The sequence below is a fragment of the Anomaloglossus baeobatrachus genome, chromosome 3, assembly GCF_048569485.1.
Source record: "Anomaloglossus baeobatrachus isolate aAnoBae1 chromosome 3, aAnoBae1.hap1, whole genome shotgun sequence".
Lineage (NCBI taxonomy): Eukaryota > Metazoa > Chordata > Amphibia > Anura > Aromobatidae > Anomaloglossus > Anomaloglossus baeobatrachus.
Genome location: NC_134355.1, coordinates 99,737,064 through 99,761,930, shown reverse-complemented (window position 1 = coordinate 99,761,930; position 24,867 = coordinate 99,737,064). Strand labels below are relative to the sequence as shown.

Here is a 24,867-nt window from a genome sequence, read left to right as displayed (position 1 = left end):
TTGTTTGGGTGGGGAAGCGGAAGAAATGGGACCCGTCCGTTATTAAAAATGTTTTCATGTTTTGCAACATTAAAGTGACATGCCTCTGTGGCGCCCTAGGACCTGGTCGCCACAACAGCATTGCCCTCTCAAAGGGTTAATGCTGAGCCTGGAGGTAATTGGGAGATCCATTGGCCAGCAGGTTTAACACCCAACACAGTTCTCCCTCCGGCCAGCAGGGGGAGCTCTGAACCTGGAATTCCAGGGAGCCTTCCTCTACCTGACCAGAGGGAGGAAGTGGAGTCAGTCTGAAGGGAGTAGTGAAAGTGAACAGACGCAGAGTGAGCTGTCCTGTGAATCTGGGGCCTAGAGCTGGAGCAGCTTGGCCCAGAGAAGCAGGAATAGCTGAGAGGCAGCAGAGAGACTCAGACATCGGAGTCTGTGGTTGCCAGGGTATAAAATCCGTCCCTGGTAGCCGAGTCCGAAGGGCAGGAGAGCTGCAAGCCCCTGGCCCAGAAACATCCAAGGTACAGCTGCAGCATCAGGGCCCGGTGTGGACTCCAGCGGAGAAGCACCAGAGAGAGGGTCTGCGCAGCCACCTACAGAAAGAAGGGACGTGCCATCGGTCCCAGCAGCAAAGAGGGCCATTGCTGGATTCAGAGAAGCAGGGTCCTATCATCACAAAGCAAAGTACAGGAGTAGGCCTCATACTCAGCTGGCCAGAAAGATCATCCCAAGTACTTCCAGGCCGACCGGATCCCCATCACCACCTGTAACGGTCTCCCAGGACTGGACTGTTCCCAGAGTAAAAGAGGAGAAGGTAAAGAGACTGTTGTTTGTGCCTGGTTCTTTCCTCGCCTGTCGGCCCTGCACCGTGTTAGCCACACAACACCATAGACTTTCACGGGCACCAACTGTATCCCGGGGCATCGCTCCACCTGTGGGGAGCAGTAACATCATAGCTGCTATAACATCACCCCGGAGTTCTCCCATAGCAGCGGCGGCTTAATAGCCGCATACCACAGGTGGCGTCACGAACATTAACTTCAACTCATCAGCCACATATTCAACTGACACCCACCAGGGCCACGGAGCCGGGCCCAGCCACCACTGACTACCACCGGACTAGTCCGGCCCGGCACCGAGTGTCCCATAGCCCTGGGGTGGGCGAGTCAACTTTTGGCGTCACGAACAGGATTTCGTGCCCGGTTCCACCGGGTACTGTGCGCCTGAATAATTGCGCTTTAAAGACTGTATTACTGCGTGTTTCACTGTTTGAAAACTGCCGCCGCCATTATCCTCACTGAGCGCAGGAAGAAGGGGGGCGTGCCTGACAAAGAGCGCGAAGGGAGCGCGCCATCAGAGCAGAGCGCTGTTAACCCCGCGCGACCCGGAAGGAAATTTGAAAAGTGAACGGAGCCTGGTAAGGTTCACTAAGGGGGAGGAAGATGTCCGACGCAGAGGGAGGGCAGGTGGCTGCCATAGCCCGAGACGCCGCAGCGCCCGCCGAAGCGATCCCTGTCGCCGTCGCCCCATCCCCCGCTGTAGCGCCGGTAATGCCGATCACCATGCCGTACATACCGGGCGCAGAATGGCTGCCGCAGTATTCCGGGGAGTCCCATACCTTGAGCGACTTCAGAGAAAGCCTGCACAGCTTATTCCGGGTGTATCCGCTGACTGAGAGCCAGAAGGTGGGCATATTAATGGGACAGCTAGCCGGCGCAGCCCAGCGTGAAGTGAAGTCCTGGCCTGATACAGATAAAGGGACAGTAACCCAGATACTGGCCAAGCTAAAGAGTACTTTTGACACCCGCACCGCAGCAGAGATAAAGATGAGATTCTTTGGGTGCAAGCAGCGGCCCACAGACAGCATAAGGGACTATGCCTTAAACCTGCAGGAGGCCCTGAAAGCGGTTAAACAAGTGGACCCAGAGAGTGTACGTGAAGAACACAAACTCCTAACTGAGCAGTTCATAGAGGGGCTCCTGTCAGATGCCCACAGGACCCAGCTGCGTATCATGGTCCTGCAGAACCCTGCTCTGGACTTTGCAAAGTTTAAGGACCAGGCCATCCGGGTACTGAGAGAATCTACACCGAATGACCCAGTGCCCCTCCGGCCTCTTGCTATCACGTACCCCGGGGTGGTGCCTGCAACACGAGCCACTGCAGGGGCTGAGGCGCAGTCCCTGGATAAGGATCCCACTGCAGAGCTCAGACAGCAGTTCCAGGAGCTGACCAAGACTGTAGCTGCCCTTGCCAAGATCGTGCAGTCCCTACAAGTGACCCCATCGCCTGCAAAAATCGAGTTGGCCTCCAGCCCAGATGACGTCCCATGGATGCGACAGAGGAGGGTTCCGCCGACCCGAGGCAGAGACACAGACCGGTATGATTCAACGGGACAACCGATCTGCCGCCGCTGCAGCCAGGCGGGCCACATTGCACGATACTGTCCTTTAAATGGGCCGAGCCTGGGGCCAGGAGCCGACCCCCAGGTGTAAGGAAGCCCGGCTCAACCCCCAGCCGCAGCAAGTATGTGGGAGGACGACCGGTCCTTCCTATTGTGCTGGATGGGATCCCTTTGAATGCCCTCCTGGATACTGGGTCCCAGGTAACGACCATCCCCTATAAACTGTACAAAAGATATTGGGCTGATTCAGACATTGACCATGGCCCAGATGATGATTTAACAATTGTGGCCAGTAATGGTCAGCCCTTACCTCAAATTGGGTATAAAGAAGTAACCATTAAAGTGGGGCGGGTGGAATTGCCATGTCAGGGGATGATAATTGTAGATATTGATCGCAAAGAATCTGACCCGCTGGTAACCATTGGTACAAATGTGATAGAAAATTGTATTGCCGAAGTGATAATTTTGTTGCAGCAGGCGTCTGAAACTGCCAGCTCCGGGCAGCAGCGTGCCCTACAGAGGGAGATCAGAGCCCTGATGAGGAGGCAGCAGGTGGAGCTGGCCGGAGGAGAAATTGGCAGTGTGAGGGTAAGTGACCCCCTACCCATTGCAATACCCCCAAGAAGTGAAATGTTGATATGGTGTCGGGCAGCAATAGGCCTCAAGGGTCAGGATTACCATGCCTTGGTAGAACCGGTGTATTCAGACAGTAGGCCTGGAGTCCTGATAGCCAGAGGGGTAGCAGACGTCCGCAAGGGGAGAGTGCCCATCCGTGTCCTGAATTGTGGGGAGGAGGAAGCCAAATTGCCCCGGTACGCCACTGTAGCAAAACTGTACACTGTCAGCAACAACACCATCAAAGCAGTGGAACCCTTGATCCCGTCCGACCAGGCGGAAGACAAGGGCTCCAAGGGGCAGCTGGAAGACTGGTGCCAAAACTTACATGTGGGCACCGACTCCACCCCCTCACACCAAAAGAATGGGGTTTACCGGGTGGTACAGGAGTACGAGCGGGTCTTCAGCAAACACCCCCTAGATTTTGGGCAGGTGAAAGGGGTTAAACATCAAATCCCCACGGGTGATCATCCCCCCGTTAAAGAGAGATACCGCCCTGTACCCCCCGCACAGTATCAGCGTGCCAAAGAAATGTTACGGGAAATGAAGGAGGCTGGGGTTATCAGAGATAGTTGTAGCCCCTGGGCAGCTCCACTAGTGCTCGTAAAGAAAAAGGATGGTACAATGAGAATGTGTGTAGATTACAGGCAAATTAACCGCATTACACATAAAGATGCTTATCCCCTACCCAGAATAGAGGAGTCACTAACAGCTTTAAAGTCAGCTAACTATTTCTCCACCTTGGATCTCACCAGTGGGTATTGGCAGGTTCCCGTGGCAGAGGCGGACAAGGAGAAGACTGCATTCACGACGCCGATGGGCCTCTGCGAGTTCAACTGCATGCCATTCGGGCTCTGCAACGCCCCAGGGACATTCCAACGGTTGATGGAGTGCTGCTTGGGCCACCACAACTTCGAAACCGTGCTGTTGTACCTGGATGACGTCATAGTCTACTCCAAGACTTATGAAGACCACCTGAAGCACTTAGCAGAAGTGTTCGAGTCTTTGTCAAAATATGGCCTGAAGATCAAGCCGTCCAAATGTCACCTCTTGAAGCCAAAGGTACAGTACCTGGGTCATGTGGTCAGCGCAGAAGGTGTGGCACCTGATCCGGAGAAAGTCACCGTAATCAAGGACTGGCCAAGACCCACCACGGTAAAGGAGGTGCGGCAGTTCCTTGGGCTGGTGGGCTACTACCGAAGGTTCATTGATGGTTTCACCAAGATAGCAGCGCCCCTTCAAGATCTCCTGGTGGGCCAACCAAAGCAGGCTAAGAAGCAGAGCCCTCCATTTGAATGGAGCAGCCAACTAGAAACCTCCTTTGTCCAGCTGAAAGGGGCTCTCACGGGAGAAGAAATTCTGGCCTACCCTGACTACAGCCAGCCGTTTGTACTGTATACAGACGCCAGCAACGTGGGCCTGGGAGCCGTTTTGTCCCAGGTGCAGGGAGGCAGGGAGAAGGTGATAGCGTACGCCAGTAGGAAGCTTCGGCCCACAGAAAGGAATCCAGAAAATTACAGTTCCTTCAAGCTGGAGTTCCTCGCTATTGTTTGGGCAGTGACTGAACGCTTCAAACACTATCTGGCGTCGGCCAAGTTCACCATCTTCACGGACAACAATCCGTTGACACACCTGGCAACAGCCAAGTTAGGGGCGTTGGAACAGCGATGGATGGCCCGGCTGTCTAACTTTGACTTTACCATCAAGTACCGGGCTGGCAAGAAGAATAACAATGCTGATGCGCTGTCCAGAATGCCTCACTTACCCGAATCTGGAGAAGACCTGGATGAACTCGAAGAGATAGAGTTACCGGCTTTCCATCATCAGGGCGTTTCCCAGTGTGAGCATGCTGTGGGAGTGAAGCGCTCGAGCCAACACGAGGTCCCGGTTAACCCATTACTCCACCATAATTGGGAAGAGACACAGAACGGTGACCCGGCGGTGCGATTGGTCAAAGAAAAGCTAGCACAAGCTGAGACTCATCTTGGTCCAGATGCTCCAGAAGAAGCCCAGCAGTTGTGGAAAGAGAGGGGACGACTGTTCACCTACCAAGGCAAGCTCTGCAAGAGACACGTCAACTGGCGAACAAATGAACTTGTCTGGCAGATCGTGGTTCCGCAGAGGGATGCTCCAATGGTCCTAGCAGCTTATCATGATAACGCCGGCCACTTTGGGTGGAAGAAGTTGGAGGCCCTACTCCGTGATCGGTTCTATTGGGTGCACATGAGAAAGGTGATCGAGAAGTGGTGCCGAGACTGTGGCCCGTGTAACCTGAGGCGGAAGGATGATGCCAGCCAAAGGTCTCCCCTACAGCCAATTGTTACGAAGCAGCCCCTGGAGTTGGTGGCCCTGGACCACGTGAAGTTAACACCAAGCCGGTCAGGCTATGTGTACGCCCTCACAATTGTGGACCATTACTCTCGTTTCCTGGTAGTAGTGCCTGTGAAGGACCAGACAGCCAGAACAGCAGCTAAAGCGTTCCAGGCATCCTTTTGCCGGCCTCACGGTTATCCGGAAAGGGTACTGACCGATCAAGGCCCTGCGTTCGAGGCGGAGGTGTTCCAAGAGTTTTGTAACATGTACGGTTGTAAGAAAATCAGAACAACACCGTACCACCCCCAAACCAATGGACTGTGCGAGAAAATGAACCATGTGGTTATTGATATGCTGAAGACTACCTCTGGAAGAAAGGAACCAATGGCCAGAGAAGCTGCCAGATCTGGTCGACCTGTACAACCATATCCCAGTAAATTCGACCAACTGCAGCCCCGCTTACCTGATGCGAGCCAGACCTGGCAGGTTGCCTGTAGACTTTGAGATGGGGACTGTGTCGCCTGAGGCGGTTCAAGAAATAGAGGATTGGGATACAGAACGGCAGCAGCAGTACCGTAAGGTCCAGGAATGCGTAGAGAGGAGCCTGTCTCAAGCCAGAACAAGACAAGAGCAGCAGTACAATCAAACGGCCCCAGCAACTCCCTTAGCACCTGGAGAACAAGTCCTCAAGAAGAAGCGGAGGACGCATAAATTGGATGATCAGTGGGAGAACGAGCCCTACACCATTATCCCCTCCAACTTTGACAACAGTAAGGTGTGCCTCATAAGCAAGGACGAAGGCAAGACTTGTCAAGCAATATCCAGAGACCGCCTGAAGACGTGCCCTGAGCGGTGCAAAGTTCAAAGGGAAGTGGAGGAAGTTCGAGAAGAAGGGGAAGAGATGATACAAACGATCCTCGGCAAATTCCCCAAGACTTGGACCCGCATAAATGGTGCCGTAGTGGTACCGGTCCTGACGTTCCCACAGTTGGTTGAGCCAGAAACAGAACAGGTTCCGGATCCACCCAAAGAACCGTCCGCCCCGACACGCGGTGACACGCCAGCAGTGGAACAGGAGGATCAACCCCCTGTCAGTGGTGAACCTGTCATACCCTTGGCGACTCCTAGACCACATAGGCAATCATCATGCATACCTATTGGGGTTAGGCCTACCGGTAGTGCTGAGATAGGAGACACACTAAGTAGTCAGGGACAAACACCAGAGCTACGCAGGTCTCAACGCAGCACTCGGGGACAACCCCCTCTAAGGTATAGGGAATCAACTATATAAAGAAAGAGTATTTATTAGAATGTAAATAGTTATGTGAAAAGTCTGTAATGTCGTGTACAAAATGTTTTTTTTTGTGATTGCGAAATTGGACAATTGGGCCACTGGACTATGGGTGGCCAACACCTAAATTGTTTATAGTTAGCACCAGTGTGCTCAACACCCCTGAAGAAAAACCCGTCCGGCGTGCATAGAGTGGGGTCATCAATGCTCTGACGCACGCCCAGAGCCTACGTTGGGGGTTTTATCGCGGCGGGTCCCCCATGGAGCAGTGTAATGGACACCCGGCAGGGAGCCACACTGGACTCTTATAGTACTGTTTGAATTTGTAACGTTAAAGAGAATGTGCCTCCCATATTGGGATGAAATGTATGACATGTTATGTTTTGTTTCCACAGTCCGGGAGTACTGAATTTAACTAAGGGGGAGTGTGGCGCCCTAGGACCTGGTCGCCACAACAGCATTGCCCTCTCAAAGGGTTAATGCTGAGCCTGGAGGTAATTGGGAGATCCATTGGCCAGCAGGTTTAACACCCAACACAGTTCTCCCTCCGGCCAGCAGGGGGAGCTCTGAACCTGGAATTCCAGGGAGCCTTCCTCTACCTGACCAGAGGGAGGAAGTGGAGTCAGTCTGAAGGGAGTAGTGAAAGTGAACAGACGCAGAGTGAGCTGTCCTGTGAATCTGGGGCCTAGAGCTGGAGCAGCTTGGCCCAGAGAAGCAGGAATAGCTGAGAGGCAGCAGAGAGACTCAGACATCGGAGTCTGTGGTTGCCAGGGTATAAAATCCGTCCCTGGTAGCCGAGTCCGAAGGGCAGGAGAGCTGCAAGCCCCTGGCCCAGAAACATCCAAGGTACAGCTGCAGCATCAGGGCCCGGTGTGGACTCCAGCGGAGAAGCACCAGAGAGAGGGTCTGCGCAGCCACCTACAGAAAGAAGGGACGTGCCATCGGTCCCAGCAGCAAAGAGGGCCATTGCTGGATTCAGAGAAGCAGGGTCCTATCATCACAAAGCAAAGTACAGGAGTAGGCCTCATACTCAGCTGGCCAGAAAGATCATCCCAAGTACTTCCAGGCCGACCGGATCCCCATCACCACCTGTAACGGTCTCCCAGGACTGGACTGTTCCCAGAGTAAAAGAGGAGAAGGTAAAGAGACTGTTGTTTGTGCCTGGTTCTTTCCTCGCCTGTCGGCCCTGCACCGTGTTAGCCACACAACACCATAGACTTTCACGGGCACCAACTGTATCCCGGGGCATCGCTCCACCTGTGGGGAGCAGTAACATCATAGCTGCTATAACATCACCCCGGAGTTCTCCCATAGCAGCGGCGGCTTAATAGCCGCATACCACAGGTGGCGTCACGAACATTAACTTCAACTCATCAGCCACATATTCAACTGACACCCACCAGGGCCACGGAGCCGGGCCCAGCCACCACTGACTACCACCGGACTAGTCCGGCCCGGCACCGAGTGTCCCATAGCCCTGGGGTGGGCGAGTCACCTCCCATAAGGGAAGTTTTGAAATGCATACCGTTTGTTTTTATATTTTTCAGAAAAATAAAACCGGTGGTGGACGGGCAGCCCTCAGACGGTCTGCGTTTTACCAAGGGGGAGTGTGACGCCCTGGACCCCAGGGGTCACAGAATAACATCACATACACACACACACACCCTCCCCTGGTAGGGAACATCCGTCAAACAAAATCCTTGTTGCCTCCTCCAGGGTTTGATGTCCACACCAGGTGGGGCGGAGCAAGGCGGTTGGCCCCACCCACCGGGGAGTTCACAGGCCTGGAGGAGGGAAAAGAAGTCAGTTTAATTTAGTTGGTAGTTGGAGTTGAGTTTAGAGAGAGTGGAGAGTTGGAGTGGAAGTGGAGAGACTGTGTGTCTGGGTTGGAGCTCAGGCACAGTCAGCAAGGTCGGCAGACGGTGGTGGCCGTCTTCAGGAGTTAGTGGACGTCTGCGGAACCGTAGGACCGGGGTCGGTCGGTGGCCAGCCGGTACCGAACCGGGGAGCGGGGTGAAGCTAAGCACCAAGGCAGGGTACTCAGACCCCGACTAGGCTCGGAAGCCGCCGTAACGGTCAAATTCTCTGATTGCGTTCTGGACCTCAGGGGTTCATTCCCACCCAAGTCCCGTCAGAAGGCAACAGCCCAACCCGTCCAGATAAGAGCCACCGCCAACGGGCAGAGATCCAAGGGCCAGCGCCTGCGGGCAAACCGGGCTCTCCCGACACGTACAAGCTGGGGAGCGGACCACCCGTGGGAATCTATAGGGGTCAAATACTTACACACAGGTGCAGGGAAAGACAGCCGCCATCAACCCGTCTGGGGAAAGTGAAGAAACCGCAGCCGACTGCGGGCCCCGTCCATCCAGCTGTTTGGTTTACCAGAGACTCTGTCATTGACTACCTGAGTGAGTACACCAGTGTCATCCGCACAGCGCTGCACTGCTGCCCCGCATCCGTGCTGCCTCCCCGCATCGGCACCTGCAACCTTGCCCCTACCCACCAACATTCATCCATCCCCCCAACCTGGGCCCGGGACCAACCGCCCCTACCCATGGAGGGGCCAACACCTCAGCTGCTCCCCGCCATAGCTCCCGGGAACCCCCGTCACCAGCAGCGGTTGTGCCTACCATCACCACAACCCCGTGGGTGGCATCACAACCGACATCCCACCACCAAACCTCCCACTTTTCACTCGTGGGCGAGGAGGCACTGCTCGAGCCCCTGGGTCCGGCCCTGTGCTCGAGCCACCGAGGAGTAGAAGCACCGGACCCGAGCGTCAGAGATTCCCCAGGCGAGCGGCGTTCCCCGAAAACCCCTTTCCGCCCGCGACATAAGGACCCAACAAAAAGAGGTCACCTTGCCGCTGGCTATTGGGCTGACATAAAACTGTCCATTTTTGTGTGCTAAGTATCTAAATATTTATGTTTTTCATAGCAATAATGCAGAGGCACATCTAGGGGGGGCTGAAGGGGCATCTGCCGGCTGTCAGGGGGGTGCTGTCAGTCTTCCTGATGCAGCGCTCTGAGAGTCTCCCCGGCGGCTGTGTTTTACCGCCTTCCATAGTGGGAGCCAGCTATTCTCTGAGTCTGGCAGTCAAGCTGACAGCCAGAGTCAGAGAAAGTGTGGCGCGCCTCTCCCTGTGATCCATTGCATGGCCGGCAGTATTTGTGCTAGCTGTGCAGTGACACAGGGCTCCGGTCGGCAGACAACACTGAGGGGGGTTCTCCCCCTGCCTCTGGCTCCTGCACATCTCCTGTCAGATTGCAGCGTGATGGGGAGGGGCTCGCACGGCAGTGCTGCATAGTGCCATGTGCTCAGCCTGTCACCCTCCTGTCTTGTGTGCTCAGCTCTAGCACCGCAGAGGAGACAGAAGAGGAGAATCAAACCAGCGCTGATTGGCCACATATTAACCCCTTAGTGTCCGACTGCTGCCTCCATCTTACAGGAGGAGGGTGCGTTAGTCAGGAAATTGTGCTGCACCTGAGCTTACAGGGGCAACAAAGCAGCAGGTATTTATATCTGAACCAAGTGTGTTTGTCTAATATATATCACCATATATCTAATGTATTAGTGACTTCAATGTTCAGTGTATGTGTGCTGTATATGTCCAGTATGTAAGTGCTGTATAGAAGGTGTGAGTGCTGTATAGAAGGTGCGAGTGCTGTATACGGGGTGTCAGTGCTGTATACGGGGTGTCAGTGCTGTATACAGAATGTGAGTACGGTGTATGGCTTGTGTGAGTGCTGTATACGGCGTGTGTGAATGCTGCATACAGGGTGTGAGTGCTGTGTACGGCGTGTGTGAATGCTGTATACTGGTTTTGAGTGCTGCATATAGGGTGAGTGCTGTATACAACGTGTGTGAGTGCTGTATAAGGCATGTGAGTGCTGTATATGGTATGTGAGTGCTGTATAGAGCGTGTCGCATGTGAGTGCTGTGTACAGCGTGTGAGTGCTGTGTACGACATGTGAGTGCTGTATACAGTATGTGAGTGTTTTATACAGAATGTCGTGTGTGTGAGTGCTGTATACGATATGTGAGTGTTGTATACAGCGTGTCGCATGTGAGTGCTGTGTACAGGGTGTGAGTGCTGTGTATGGCGTGTGAGTGCTGTATACGGTATGTGAGTGCTGTAAACAGCGTGTCGCGTGTGTGAGTGCTGTGTACAGGGTGTGAGTGCTGTGTACGGCATACAGTATGTCCAATGCATATGTATATGGCCAGTGTGTGTCGTGTGCAGAATACAATATGACCAGTGTGTCAAGACTATGTGCAGTATACGCCCATTGTGTGCGTACAATGTGCTGTATACTGCCAGTGTGTCAGAGTTGTGTGCGGTATACAATATAGCCAGTGTGTCATGGCTGTGTACAGTATACGGCCTGAGTGTCATGGCTGTGTGCGGTATATGGCCAGTGTGTCATGGCTGTGTGCAGTATATGGCCAGTGTATCATGGCTGTGTGCAGTATATGGCCAGTGTGTCTGATCGGCCGGGATCCGGCACCTGGCACTCTCGCCAATTGGCTGTTTTTAAGGGAACTTGTCAGCTGCAATTTGCACCCAGGACCACTAGCAGTTCTGGGTGTTACAGGGCCGGATTATAGGCGGGGCAGGCAGGGCTTCAGCCCAGGGGCCCCCACCACAAGAGCCTCTGAGGGGGCCCCCACCACCATCTGTGTGTCCGCCATTTTATTAATGCCACAGTGGTTCAAGACCGCACTGTACCTTTAAGGTATTTCAATCCCGGCCATCACTGTACTGCAGACACGCCCACTGCACGCTGTGTCTGCCAGGATGACGTCACCGCGCACCTGCTGCTGCTTCTTCCTTTCGTAGAGGAACTTGTGGGAGGACCGGAGGTCTCAGTGGATCCCGGTAAGTATGAGGTCATTAATCATGGTGCCGGCAGGAGACTGCAGTGAGGAGGGAGCAGGATGCCACTGATAACTCCAGACGGGATGCCATAGTGTCAGCGGCCACTCTGCTCGGGATCAGTGTGAGTTATTGCAGCAGCCCAGGTCGGGCTGTCAGTGCCGGGTCTTTGGCTCCAGCCTCATCTCTCCCCTGCAATAACTCACACTGATCTCCAGCACAAACATCACTACACAGATCCTGCACTGATCACATCTGAGCCTGCAGCACACATTATACTATATATGGCCCATATTACATATAGAATATGTTACATCCTGTCCTGTAGGTCCAGGTGTGATCAGTGCAGGGCATGGTATATCTGTGTACATGGTATACCACATCCAGTGTACAGAGTAGTGTGATATACTGTGTACACACATCAGATGGTATATAATAATGTGTATATTGTATAACATCTGGTGTCTGTATCACAGTATATTGTGTACCAGTCATGTATTCTCCTGTACACTGTACAGGAGCGTACCTTTAAAGGGGCATGCGTCATATTTGCCCCTGCACAGTAATCAGGGGGGCACCATTAAAAAGTGAGGCAGCAGTATGGTGGGAGAAAATTGTAAGTGGAGAGCATTGGTGGAGAAAAGTGTGAGGGGCATAGTATAGAGACTGGGTAGTGGGGGGGGGGGTAAGCAGTATAGAGAATGGGGCAGCATGGTGGGCAGTGTGAGGGCACAGTATGCTGAGGAGGGGGAATGTGAGACGGAGGTGCAGTATAGTGATTTTGGTGCTGAGGGTGAGGGCAGTATAGAGAGGGGATAGCATGGGGACAGTGTGAGGGTACAGCTCAGGAGGGGGCGTGTGAGGAGGGGGCACAGTATAGACATTTGGAAGTATAGTGGGAACACGTACAGGACGGTGTGACGAGGGGGCCCAGAACTGAAAGAAGAGGCCATGTACCATAAAAATGACATTGTGTGGGTCATTTTATGCAGGGAGCACAGTGAGGGGCAATTATTTATTCAGGCGCACAGCGTAGGTCATATATTTATATTTAGGAGCAATATAATCATTTTACTATTTATTTTTAAGGGCATAATGTCGAGATGTGCTGCAGAAGACCCGGGAGGTCTGCAGAGAGGAGCTGTGGATGTGAAAAGTCATCATGACGTCTGGACAAGATGGAGAAGAAAGAATAAGATGACTCCGATCAGAGAAGATGTCACCTGCAAGGTACCTGGATGTAACTGTATGTTTGTGATACTCAAAGATTCTCATCAGGACTGTAGTTCCTGTATGGTCCAAAGTCTGATAAATACTGATAACTCCCAGCATTTTCTTACAATTGTTAAGGACATACTGGGAGTTTTTAATTCATGTGATACAAATGTATATGGGGATGTGACATTACAATATATTGTTGTAGTAAATTTGGTACTGTAGTCATGTATTGGTGGTTCTGGTGATATATTCGTTTACTGATGAGGGTGCTAGCAGGGGCATAACTACCGCGGTCGCAGCGGTCGTCACTGCGACCGTGCCCGTGAGGTTAGGGGCCTGGCGACCGCCATGCAGATCAGCAGCCAGCTCCTGTCAGTGAGAGAGGATCTGCACTGTTCTGCCGCAGACCACGCAGCCGCTATTTGAACCGGTGCCGCCGCCGACACCGGGCCCCCCTGCCTGGTGTCAGTCGCAGCAGCGGGACCCCCTGCCTGGTGTCAGCCGCAGCACCGGGGCCCCCTGCCTGGGGCGGCTCCCCCATCACCGCGCACAGTAATGATGAAGCATAGCGCTGCCGCGCTATGCATCATCATTCTACCCCTGTGCCTGCGCCGTGACGTCACTCCCGTGCGACTGCTGTGCTAAATGCACAGAGTGCAGGACGTGAGGACGCCGACCACAGCACCGGGAGAACGAGCAGCGGGGAGGACGAGCAGCGGTGAGGACAGAGCAGCGGCAAGGGAACGAGGGAAGTGGCAAGGACAGAGCAGCGGCAGGGGAACGAGCAGCGGGGAGGACGAGCGCCGGTGAGGACAGAGCAGCGGCAAATTCGAGCAGCGGCGAGGACAGAACAACGGGGAGGACGGGCAGCGGCGAGGACAGAGCAGCAGGGAGGACGAGCAGTGGCGGGGGAACGAGGAGACGTGAAGAGAGAGGGTAGAGAGAGGGTAAACGGTGGTCAGAGGCTTGGGGAGGCTGCATTATTTTACATGGAGGCTGCATTATTATCCAATTATATGTATCAGCTCACCGTGTGAAAGCTCAATCCCGGTTTCGTCCTGGAGCACGGACAGGCACTGCCACAGCCCGGTATAATATAGGAAAGAAGAAAGGATGTCCAGCTCTTCAGGCAAAGAAACCAACGTCTTTATTTCATCATGCAGACACAAAGAATGACATGACCAGCACTACGCGTTTCAGGTGAAACACTCACCCTTGATCATGCAGTCCCATGACTACTTGCTCATGGCACGGGAAAATCATGACAGTGTGCAGTCCGCAAGCTGTGAGAATTCAGAAGTCTGCAGTCATATAGGATAACTACAAATTTTCCTTGTCGACCTGGACAACCCCTTTAATAATAAAAGTAAGCCCCGTAGCATGCCCAATCCAACAACCTGTAATATACTCAATGTAAGGATTCAGCTCTGCTTGCTAATTCCAGAAGTGGTCACATGACCACTTGCAGGTCATTTTAATACTTTGAGTCACAATTAGCTTCTCTTCCTGCTTCTCTCTATGGGCTGTAGTATTTCACTGAACATTGAGAGAGTTAGGAAGAGCAGCTTATCGGTACGTGTGAAAATGGCGTATGAGCGGTCACATGACAACTACTCAAACCGCATAAGCCGTGTATAGAAGGGGGCGCCAAACTGAACTCCTACTCCATGGACAGGAAAACCTAGATCCACCTCTGATACTGTGTATGGTATACCGTGTACAGACATCAGCTGCTATGGACTACTCCGGAGATAATACAATAGAGAGCACATTGTTATTTTTAGCAACCATTGCTGCCAGTGAGAACTTTCCCTTTCTGTATTTTTACTATTCCTTGGCTGTCTTAACATTGGGATCAATAAAAAAATGTGAGTAACTCTACTTTCTGAGTATAAGTGACGGCTGTGAGTGATCCTGGACTGTATCTGTATTGTAGTACTGTAAATCTGAATATAGCAGAACAGGAGAAGATAAATGTTCATTGGATTTATCTAAATGCCACAGTTCGCGCTCTACTGTTATGGCTAAAAATGTTAACGTTATGGGGCCTCCACCAGATTTTCTGACCAGGGGCCCCCACCAACCTTAATCTGGCCCTGTGGGTGTATGTTGCTAATCCCTGCCTGTCAGTCCCTGTATATACTAGAATAGATAAAGAGATCTATAGAAAAAGTATTTCTAAAGATCTTATATCGTATGCTAATGAGCGAGGGGACTAGTCCCAAGGGCGTTACTTCCCTTGCTGTCAGCCTCATTAGCATGTTAATACGCCTGTGGGCCCCTGTGGGCGTGCTTGCCATCATGCTGATGAATACGCAGCATTAAAGGATGATCTCACTCACCTCTCCACTGCGGTTGCCGCCTGACGCTGGATTTTGGCTCAGTGCACATGACCCCCGGAGTTTCAGTCATGTGCAATACTTCAGTTTGAAGCCAGGATGCGTACACCCGGCTTCATAGTGCACATGACTAAAACTCCGGGATCACGTGCACTGAGCTGAAATCCAGCGTCAGGTGGCGATGGCAGCATCGCGTACGATAAAACATCTTTAGGCCCCCTTCACACGTCCGTGAAAAAACACGCACGTGTGTTACGTCCGTTTTTCGGGTCCGTTTTCCCTTTTTGGGTCCTTTTTTTGTGTCCGTGTGCCATCTGTGTGAATGCCGTATGCTAGCCGTGTGTGCGTGTTGGTTGTCCGTTTATGCGTGAGAGAAATAACTAACATGTGTATGTGTTGTCCGTGTGAATTTATGCGTGTTTGTGATGCACAATGTCGTAGATACATACCCGCTGACAGCAGACAGAGTCGCGCGTAGAGAATGTACTGGGTTGAACTTCACCCGACTTCATTGTCATGCTCTGTCTGTGTCGCGTCCTGATTAGCGGTCACCCGTGAAGGACTCACCGGTGACCGCTAATCCCCAGAGTGACTGAATGGAGTACCCCTCTCACATACTCACCGTTCCCCGATCACCGGCGTGGCGCTGCACGGCTGTTCTCTAAACTCCGGCGGCTTTTCCTCTTTTAAAAAAGCCGGCCGCTCATTAAACATTCTCGTATTCCCTGCTTTCCCCGCCCACCGGCGCCTATGATTGGTTGCAGTTAGACACGCCCCCACGCTGATTGACAGCTGTCTCACTGCAACCAATCACAGCCGCCAGGGGGCGGGACTATACTGTGCAGTGAAAAAAATAATTTAAAAAAAACGACGTGCGGTCCCCCCCATTTTGATACCAGCCAGGGTAAAGTCACACGGCTGAAGGCTGGTATTCTCAGGATGGGGAGCTCCACGTTATGGGGAGCCCCCCAGCCTAACAATATCAGCCAGCAGCCGCCCAGAATAACGGCAGTCATTAAATGCGACTGTTCTGGGACTCTACACGGCTCTTCCCGATTGGCCCTGGTGCGTTGGCAATCGGGGTAATAAGGAGTTAATGGCAGCCCATAGCTGCCACTAAATCCTAGATTAATCATGTCAGGTGTCTCCCCGAGATACCTTCCATGATTAATCTGTAGGTTACAGTTCAAAAACAGACACCCGAAAAATCCTTTATTAGAAATAAAAAACACTAACAAATTCCCTCATCACCAATTTATTAACCCCAACAAAGCCCTCCATGCCCAGCGTAATCCACGGACCTCCAGCGTCGCATCCAGCTCTGCTGCATGAAGGTGACAGGAGCAGCAGAATACACCGCCGCTCCTGTAAGCTCCATGCAGCAAATGAGGTGAGTAGCGCGATCAGCCTTCAGCCGTGTGACTTTACCCTGGCTGGTATCAAAATGGGGGGGGACCGCACGTCGTTTTTTTTTAATTTTTTTTTTTTTTTCGCTGCACAGTATAGTCTCGCCCCCCGGCGGCTGTGATTGGTTGCAGTGAGATAGCTGTTAATCAGCGTGGGGGCGTGTCTAACTGCAACCAATCATAGGCGCCGGTGGGCGGGGAAAGCAGGGAATACGAGATTGTTTAATGAGCGGCCGGCTTTTTCAAAAGAGGAAAAGCCGCCGGAGTTTAGTGAACAGCCGTGCAGCGCCGCGCCGGTGATCGGGGATCGGTAAGTATGAGAGAGGGGGGAGACTGACCGACAGACAGCGAGAGGGGGACAGACAAGACAGAGAGAGACCGACCGACGGACTGAGGGAGATTGACCGACATAGACAGGGAAAGAAAGAATGACCGACAGCGCTAGAAAAAAGCACAAAACGTACACGGAGCATACAGAGATGCATCCGTGTCACGTATTGTGCGCACATAACCATTGACTTTCATGGTGTCTGCGTGTGCGTGTTCCGTGCAGAAAACGGACATGCTTCCGTGCAAAACGGAAACACATACGGATCACGGACACGGACATTATCAAATAACGCACGTGTGGCCTTAAACATAGATTAACATTGGTGCACGTTTGGCCGTGTCTCCGGTACATACGGAAACGAGCCAAACATGCACGTGTTTCACGGACGTGTGAAGGGGGCCTTAGAAATACTTTTTCTAAAGATCTCTTTATCTAGGCTAGTATATACAGGGACGTTTAGGCAGGGATTAGCAATATGCACCCAGAACTGCTCGTGGTCCGGGGGCATATTGGACCTGACAGGTTCACTTTAAATATCGATGACAGCAGCAGACGGCTAGAAGGCTCAATTCCAGATCTGCTCTGTCTTCTGATAGTGGCCGTGGCTGGGTTGTGCATATCTGTTCCCATGCTAATCAATGAGGCGGATGTGCAGTACTTGGCATAATTGTGCTCACATGACCCTCCACTCTTGCCACTGGCATGGGAGAATCCTAAAAGTGTGCAGAGCATGCTTTGTGAGAATTCAGAAGCCTACAGTCACCTAACGTGACTGCAGACTTTCATCATGAAAAATTAAAATTTAGCTTTGTAGCCCAATGCTAACAAAGTATAATATACTCACTGTCAGGATTCAGCTCCGCTCGCTGTTTCCAGCAGTCATCACATTGCCGCACCACTCATATGCAAGTCTCATACAGTTAGGTCCAGAAATATTTGGACAGTGACACAATTTTCGCCACCACATTGGATTTGAAATGAAACCTCTACAACAGAATTCAAGTGCAGATTGTAACGTTTAATTTGAAGGTTTGAACAAAAATATCTGATAGAAATTGTAGGAATTGTACACATTTCTTTACAAACACTCCACATTTTAGGAGGTCAAAAGTAATTGGACAAATAAACCAAACCCAAACAAAATATTTTTATTTTCAATATTTTGTTGCGAATCCTTTGGAGGCAATCACTGCCTTAAGTCTGGAACCCATGGACATCACCAAACGCTGGGTTTCCTCCTTCTTAATGCTTTGCCAGGCCTTTACAGCCGCAGCCTTCAAGTCTTGCTTGTTTGTGGGTCTTTCCGTCTTAAGTCTGGATTTGAGCAAGTGAAATGCATGCTCAATTGGGTTAAGATCTGGTGATTGACTTGGCCATTGCTGAATGTTCCACTTTTTTGCACTCATGAACTCCTGGGTAGCTTTGGCTGTATGCTTGGGGTCATTGTCCATCTGTACTATGAAGCGCCGTCCGATCAACTTTGCGGCATTTGGCTGAATCTGGGCTGAAAGTATATCCCGGTACACTTCAGAATTCATCCGGCTACTCTTGTCTGCTGTTATGTCATCAATAAACACAAGTGACCCAGTGCCATTGAAAGCCATGCATGCCCATGCCATCACGTTGCCTCCACCATGTTTTACAGAGGATGTGGTGTGCCTTGGATCATGTGCCGTTCCCTTTCTTCTCCAAACTTTTTTCTTCCCATCATTCTGGTACAGGTTGATTTTTGTCTCATCTGTCCATAGAATACTTTTCCAGAACTGAGCTTGCTTCATGAGGTGTTTTTCAGCAAATTTAACTCTGGCCTGTCTATTTTTGGAATTAATGAATGGTTTGCATCTAGATGTGAACCCTTTGTATTTACTTTCATGGAGTCTTCTCTTTACAGTTGACTTAGAGACAGATACACCTTCTTCACTGAGAGTGTTCTGGACTTCAGTTGATGTTGTGAACGGGTTCTTCTTCACCAAAGAAAGTATGCGGCGATCATTCACCACTGTTGTCATCCGTGGACGCCCAGGCATTTTTGAATTCCCAAGCTCACCAGTCAATTCCTTTTTTCTCAGAATGTACCCGACTGTTGATTTTGCTACTCCAAGCATGTCTGCTATCTCTGATGGATTTTTTCTTTTTTTTCAGCCTCAGGATGTTCTGCTTCACCTCAATTGAGAGTTCCTTAGAACGCATGTTGTCTGGTCACAGCAACAGCTTCCAAATGCAAAACTACACACCTGTAATCAACCCCAGACCTTTTAACTACTTCATTGATTACAGGTTAATGAGGGAGACGCCTTGAGAGTTAATTGCAGCCCTTAGAGTCCCTTGTCCAATTACTTTTGGTCCTTTGAAAAAGAGGAGGCTATGCATTACAGAGCTATGATTCCTAAACCCTTTCTCCGATTTGGATGTGAAAACTCTCATATTGCAGCTGGGAGTGTGCACTTTCAGCCCATATTATATATATAATTGTATTTCTGAACATGTTTTTGTAAACAGCTAAAATAACAAAACTTGTGTCACTGTCCAAATATTTCTGGACCTAACTGTATTTAGTCATGTGACAATTAGCGTCTCTTTCTACTTCTGTTTTTCAATGAAGATTAAGAGTTAGGCAGGCTTTGCACGTTGCGACATCGCAAGCCGATGCTGCGATGTCACACGCGATAGTCCCCGCCCCCGTCCCAGGTACGATATCTTGTGATAGCTGGTGTAGCGAAAATTATCGCTACGCCAGCTTCACATGCACTTACCTGCCCTGCGACCGTCGCTCTAGCCGGCGTCCCGCCTCCTTCTTAAGGGGGCGGGTCGTGCGGCGTCATAGCGACGTCACACGGCAGGCGGCCAATAGCGGCAGAAGGGCGGAGATGAGCAGAATGTAAACATCCCGCCCACCTCCTTCCTTCCGTAGAGCCGCCGGCGGCAGGTAAGGTGATGTTCCTCGCTCCAGTGGCTTCACACACAGCGATGTGTGCTGCCGCAGGAATGAAGAACAACATCGTACCTGTCGCGGCAGTGTAATTATGGAAAAGTCGGAACCTGCACCGATAATACGATGACGCTTTTGCGCTCGTTAATCATATCATCTAGGATTTACACAGTACGATATCGACAGCGACGCCGGATGTGCGTCACTTTCGATTTGACCCCACCGACATCTCACGTGCGATGTTGCAATGTGCAAAGCCGCCCTTAGGTTGAAGCCACATGGGGACTACTTTGAGTCCTCGCATGACACTCGGCTCACGCTCACAGCACAGCGGAAGCCGAGGGTCATGCGACTGTGGTCCGATCGTGCGATCAGACCACAGCTGCAGTGGGCAGGGTCGGCGCTGCGGAGGGGAGGGCCGGAATTTTTCTCCCTCACTCCTCCATTGCTGGCTGATGCGTTACACCGGTGTAACGCAACTGCTGTGTGATTCTCGCAAGTGCAGTGCGATGTTTTTCTCGCCCCATAGACGTGTATGGGTGTGAGTGAAAGAGGCTCACATTACACTCACAGCATGCTGCAATTGTTTTCTCTGTCCGATTAGGGCTGAGAAAACAATTGCATATGTGAGTGGGCACATAGAGTAATATTGGTCCAAGTAGAATGCGATTTTTATCGCATTCTATTCGCTCCGGTTTTTTTTTCTCCCCGTGTTTGCTGGGCCTTAGGAAGAGCAGCTCATCTGCACATGACTAAATGCGCAAATCACATATGAATGAGCGGCCACATGACAACTACCCAAACCGCGGGGCAGCGCCAAACAGGATTCTTGCCCTGGGTGCCAGAAAGCCTAGATCCACCTCTGAATAATGCATGTCTATATTCCCATGTCTATATTCCCATATTCATAGTTCAACATATGTTAGCGTTACAGAGTGCAACTGTCTCCTTTTTGTTACTCTAAAATGTGCAGTCTTGTCACAGATGTCATAAGTTTTGAGGTAGTGCACATTTGGCATGTTGACTACAGAAATGTTCTCTAGACTTTTTATCCATGAATTGAATGTTCATTTCTCTACAATAAGCAGTCTCCAAAGGTGTTTCAGAGAATTTACCAGTACATACAACCGGCCTCACATCCGCAGACCACGTGTAACTCCACCAGCCCAAGACCTCAACATCAAGCTTCTTCACCTCCAAGATCGTCTGAGACCAGACACGCTGATAGCTATTGCAGCAGTTGGTTTGCATTACCAAATAACTTCTACACAAACTGTCAGAAACCGCATACTTGTCATCCTCATCGGGGTCTCCACCTGACTGCAGTTCATCTTCATAACACACTTGAGTGGGAAAAAGCTCAGATTCGATGGTGTCTGGCATGTTGGAGAAGTGTTCTCTTCACAGATGAATCCCAGATGGAAAACTGTCTGGTCTTCTAACCGCCCTCCCCGCCCCCTCACTCCGGACCACCCAATACTTTACACCTGCACATCTTTGGCGGGCTTTACACGCTGCGACATTGCTAGCATCGGCTAGCGATGTCCAGCGCGATAGCACACACCCCCATCGTACATGCGATATATGGTGTTTGCTGCCGTAGTGAACATTATCGCTACGGCAGCGTCACACGCACATACCTGGTCGGCGACGTCGCTGTGACTGCCGAACAATCCCTCCTTCAAGAGGGAGGTGTGTTCGGCGTCACCGCGACGTCACCAAACGGCCGGCCAATAGCAGCAGAGGGGCGGAGATGAGCGGAACATAACATCACGCCCACCTCCTTCCTTCCGCATAGCTGGTGGACGCAGGTAAGGAGATGTTTGTCGTTCCTGCGGCTTCACACACAGCGATGTGTGCTGCTGCAAGAACGACAAACAACATCGTACCTGCAGCAGAAGCGACATTTTGAAAATGAACGACGTGACACAAATTAGCGATTTTTGTCACTTTTGCGCTCGTTCATCGTCGCACCTAGGCATTACACATTGCGATGTCGCTACCGGCGCCGGATGTGCGTCACTAACGACGTGACCCCGACGATATATCAGTAGCGATGTCGCAACGTATAAAGCCCCCCTTAGATGGACCTTTTATCGTGGCCAGCCTAAAGCCTGCTTTACACCTTTCAATTAAGCATACGATATTGTGGCGCCCTGGACAAGCCAGGTCGTCACAGAACAACACCTACACACCCCACACTCCCGGTCAGGTACACCAAAGTCAGACAAAAACCCTTGTTGCCTTCCTCCAGGGGCTGATGTCCACACCAGGGGGGTGGGCTAGGCGGTTGGTCCCGCCCACCGAGGAGTTCACAGTCCTGGAGGCGGGAAAAGCAGTGAGTGAGAGACGAGTTTTGGAAGTGAAAGTGGAAGGAGGGAAGTAGCAGTTGAGCAGACAGAAAGTGGTCCGGGTGTGTGGCCCGGACGGATCAGCAAGGTTGGCAGACGGTGTTGACCGTCTGCAGGAGCGGCCTATTGGAGCTAACCGTAAGGACCGCGGACGGGCGGTGGCCCGGCGGTACCAGACCGGTACGCAAAGAGAAGCCAGCACCATCCAGCAGGGGCTTACGGACCCCGGCAAGGCTAGGAGTCGCCGTGAATTTGCCAAATCCGTTAGCGAAGGGAACCTCCTGGGTTTCCCAGCAGCCAAGTCCCGTCAGAAGGCAACAGTCCAACTGAGAGAGGGAAACACAGTCACCGCCAAGGCTAAAGTTCCCAGGGCCAGAGCCTGCGGGCAAAAGGGGCTCCTTCAGCACCCATCCAAACTGGGGAGCGGGTTACCGGTGGGAACCCATTGGAACCGTACACGTTACACAGGTGCAGGGAAAGGCAGTCACCATCAACCTGCCGGGAGGAGAAACACCGCAGCCGTCTGTGGGACCCGTCCATCCAGCCGTGTGTTTTACCGAGAACTGTGTCCTCATCATTGGCTGAGTGAGTACCACCGTGCCGTGCGGCACAGCGCTGCCCCCGCGACCCTGCACCTCGCCAGGCCCCGTAACCCGCCTGCCATCCATCCCTACCCCATCACCGGGCCCCAGGACAACCAACCCCCTACCCACGGAGGGGAGAACTAACACCCAGGCTGCTCCCTGTCATCACTCCCGGGATCCCCGTCCAGAGCAGCGGGGGTGTCACAACCTCACCACAACCGTGGGTGGCGTCACGGACAATCTCAAATCCCCACAATCAATCCCCACCCTTTTCACTCACGGGCGAGGAACGCTGCTCGAGTCCCCGGGATCCGGCCCACCACTCGAGCCACCACCGAGCAGCAGCCGCAGCAGCAGCGGCCGGACCCGAGCAGTGGGAGAGCGCAGCGTCCCCTCCTCTGCCCGCGACAACTTGGCGTCACAAACAGGATCTTACCGCTCTGCTGTCTGGTAGAGGTGCGCCTTGTAACCGCCGGAGGTGTCCGGCCGGAAAATTTGAGAAGCCGCCATCTTGGGCGCGAAAAATTCCCGCTCGAGCGTCTCCTCGAGTAGTGGAGGCGCGAAGGCCAAAACCCCGCCCCTGTAAAGGAGGAGCCGGAAAGAGACTAAGGGGGACTGATGGCGTCTGGCCGCATGTAGCCCGTGGCTATAAAAGCAGGGACGCCAGGACCCTGCGGCCATCTTGTTGCTGGTTCCTGGAAGAGGCCGCCAGAGCCATGTTCATGCCGTCCCGCAGCACCGTAGCCCCCGCGCCTGGAACCGCGGCGTGGGTGGAGATCCGGACCACGCAGCTCCAACAACGGCTGCAGGTCAAGATGCAGCTCCTCTTGGAGGAGTGGGAGGCCGACATGGCGGAGGTTGTAGCGACCGTGCGGAGACGCGAGGAAGAGGGAGCTTCAGAAGGGAGGGTGAGTGACCCACGCCCCTGTGCCCCTAGTGGGTCGGTCATCGCGGCCGAGGGACCCGGTCCACACCCGCTCGCCCAACTACCTCCCCCGCTACCCGTACTGGCTGCCGCGCCCCCGCCACTAGGCCCGCTACCCCCACAACAGGTAGCGGTACCCCGCATGTCCGCCCAGGCGGATCGGCCTGTAGCCGGAGCCCGTGACCGACCAGAATCGCTACCCTGGAAGGTGCAGAAGCCTGAGCCGGAAGCATCCCCAGAAACTTCCTCCGAGCCGGAGCCGACAGGCCTCTCCGTGCAGGAGGCCCGGCGGAAGAGGACCCCTGTGCCCATCCCCCACACCTCGGCTGAGGTTGCGCCGGGTCGCCGCTGCAGGGCAGCGCCCCAGGCCAAGTCACCGCGGGACCTTCCACCCAGATTGCCAGTGGTGGGCAGTGTCCAGAAGGTCTCGCGGGGCCCGACCCATGCGCTGGAGCTCGCAGCAGCTCCGTATTGGGACAGGGAACCGACACCACTGGGCCCAGAGATTGCTGAGACAGAGAGAGGAAGAAGGCGGAGTTGGTGGCCCGTACGATCCGGGAGAAAGAGAGCCTCCGTCAAGCGACCTTCCGTGTCCGGGGCCCCCTGTATGAAGGGCAGGTGAGGCGGTTTGATGTCTGCCGGGGCTATGGCTTTATATATGAGCCGGGCCTGGAGGCCGGAGTCTTTATAGCCCGGCGGGATGTTAATGCCCACCTGCCGGAGGAGCACCCAGGCCGCAACCTGATGCCATGAGACCTGGTGCAGTACACCCGGCACTTCGGGGAGAGGGGGTGGTTTGCGTTGGACGCAAAGCTGAGTGGCAGCCAAGAGGCCCGAGTGTGTACCGCGCCCCCTCCCCCAACCGACGCCGAAGAATCAGAGTGATGGCAGCGGAGTCCCGTTGCAATTGTCCCCCGTTGGGACCACCAGTGTTGAAAGTACCATTTAAAAGTTGGAAATGAATGATAAGAATGATTAACCGAAGATTCACCTGATTGAAGCCTTGATTTAAACCGGTCGTTGCCGGCAACTGGTCCCCGTTGGGACCCCATACAAACCACTGCGTAGGAACTACTACGGACAAGCCCGAGAACTGGCAGGGCAACCACGAACTTGTGGTATGTAAATAAAAATATGTTTTAAGGCTAAACCGTTACAGCCTCCGGAGAGGCTGATTTGGAGGATGGGCCTGGAGGGAAGTGATGGTCCAGGCCCGCCACTACCACAACCGGTGGCGATCCTCCGGGGGTTTCAGAGGGTTCCCCATGGACGTGGGTCCCCTCAAAAGGACAGAACCCGCTCG

At 52.8% G+C, this 24,867-nt stretch overlaps 1 long non-coding RNA gene across 1 annotated transcript in view; it reads left to right on the top strand.

Annotated features, from left to right (window-relative positions):
* The first annotated feature begins 11,407 nt into the window (after positions 1-11,407).
* The window catches only part of LOC142295019 (uncharacterized), a 29,660-nt gene continuing 16,200 nt past the window's right edge, over positions 11,408-24,867 (top strand). The window contains exons 1-2 of the long non-coding RNA XR_012751343.1: positions 11,408-11,484; positions 12,571-12,711. This is a non-coding gene — a long non-coding RNA (uncharacterized LOC142295019). The remainder of the gene's footprint in view (positions 11,485-12,570; positions 12,712-24,867) is intronic.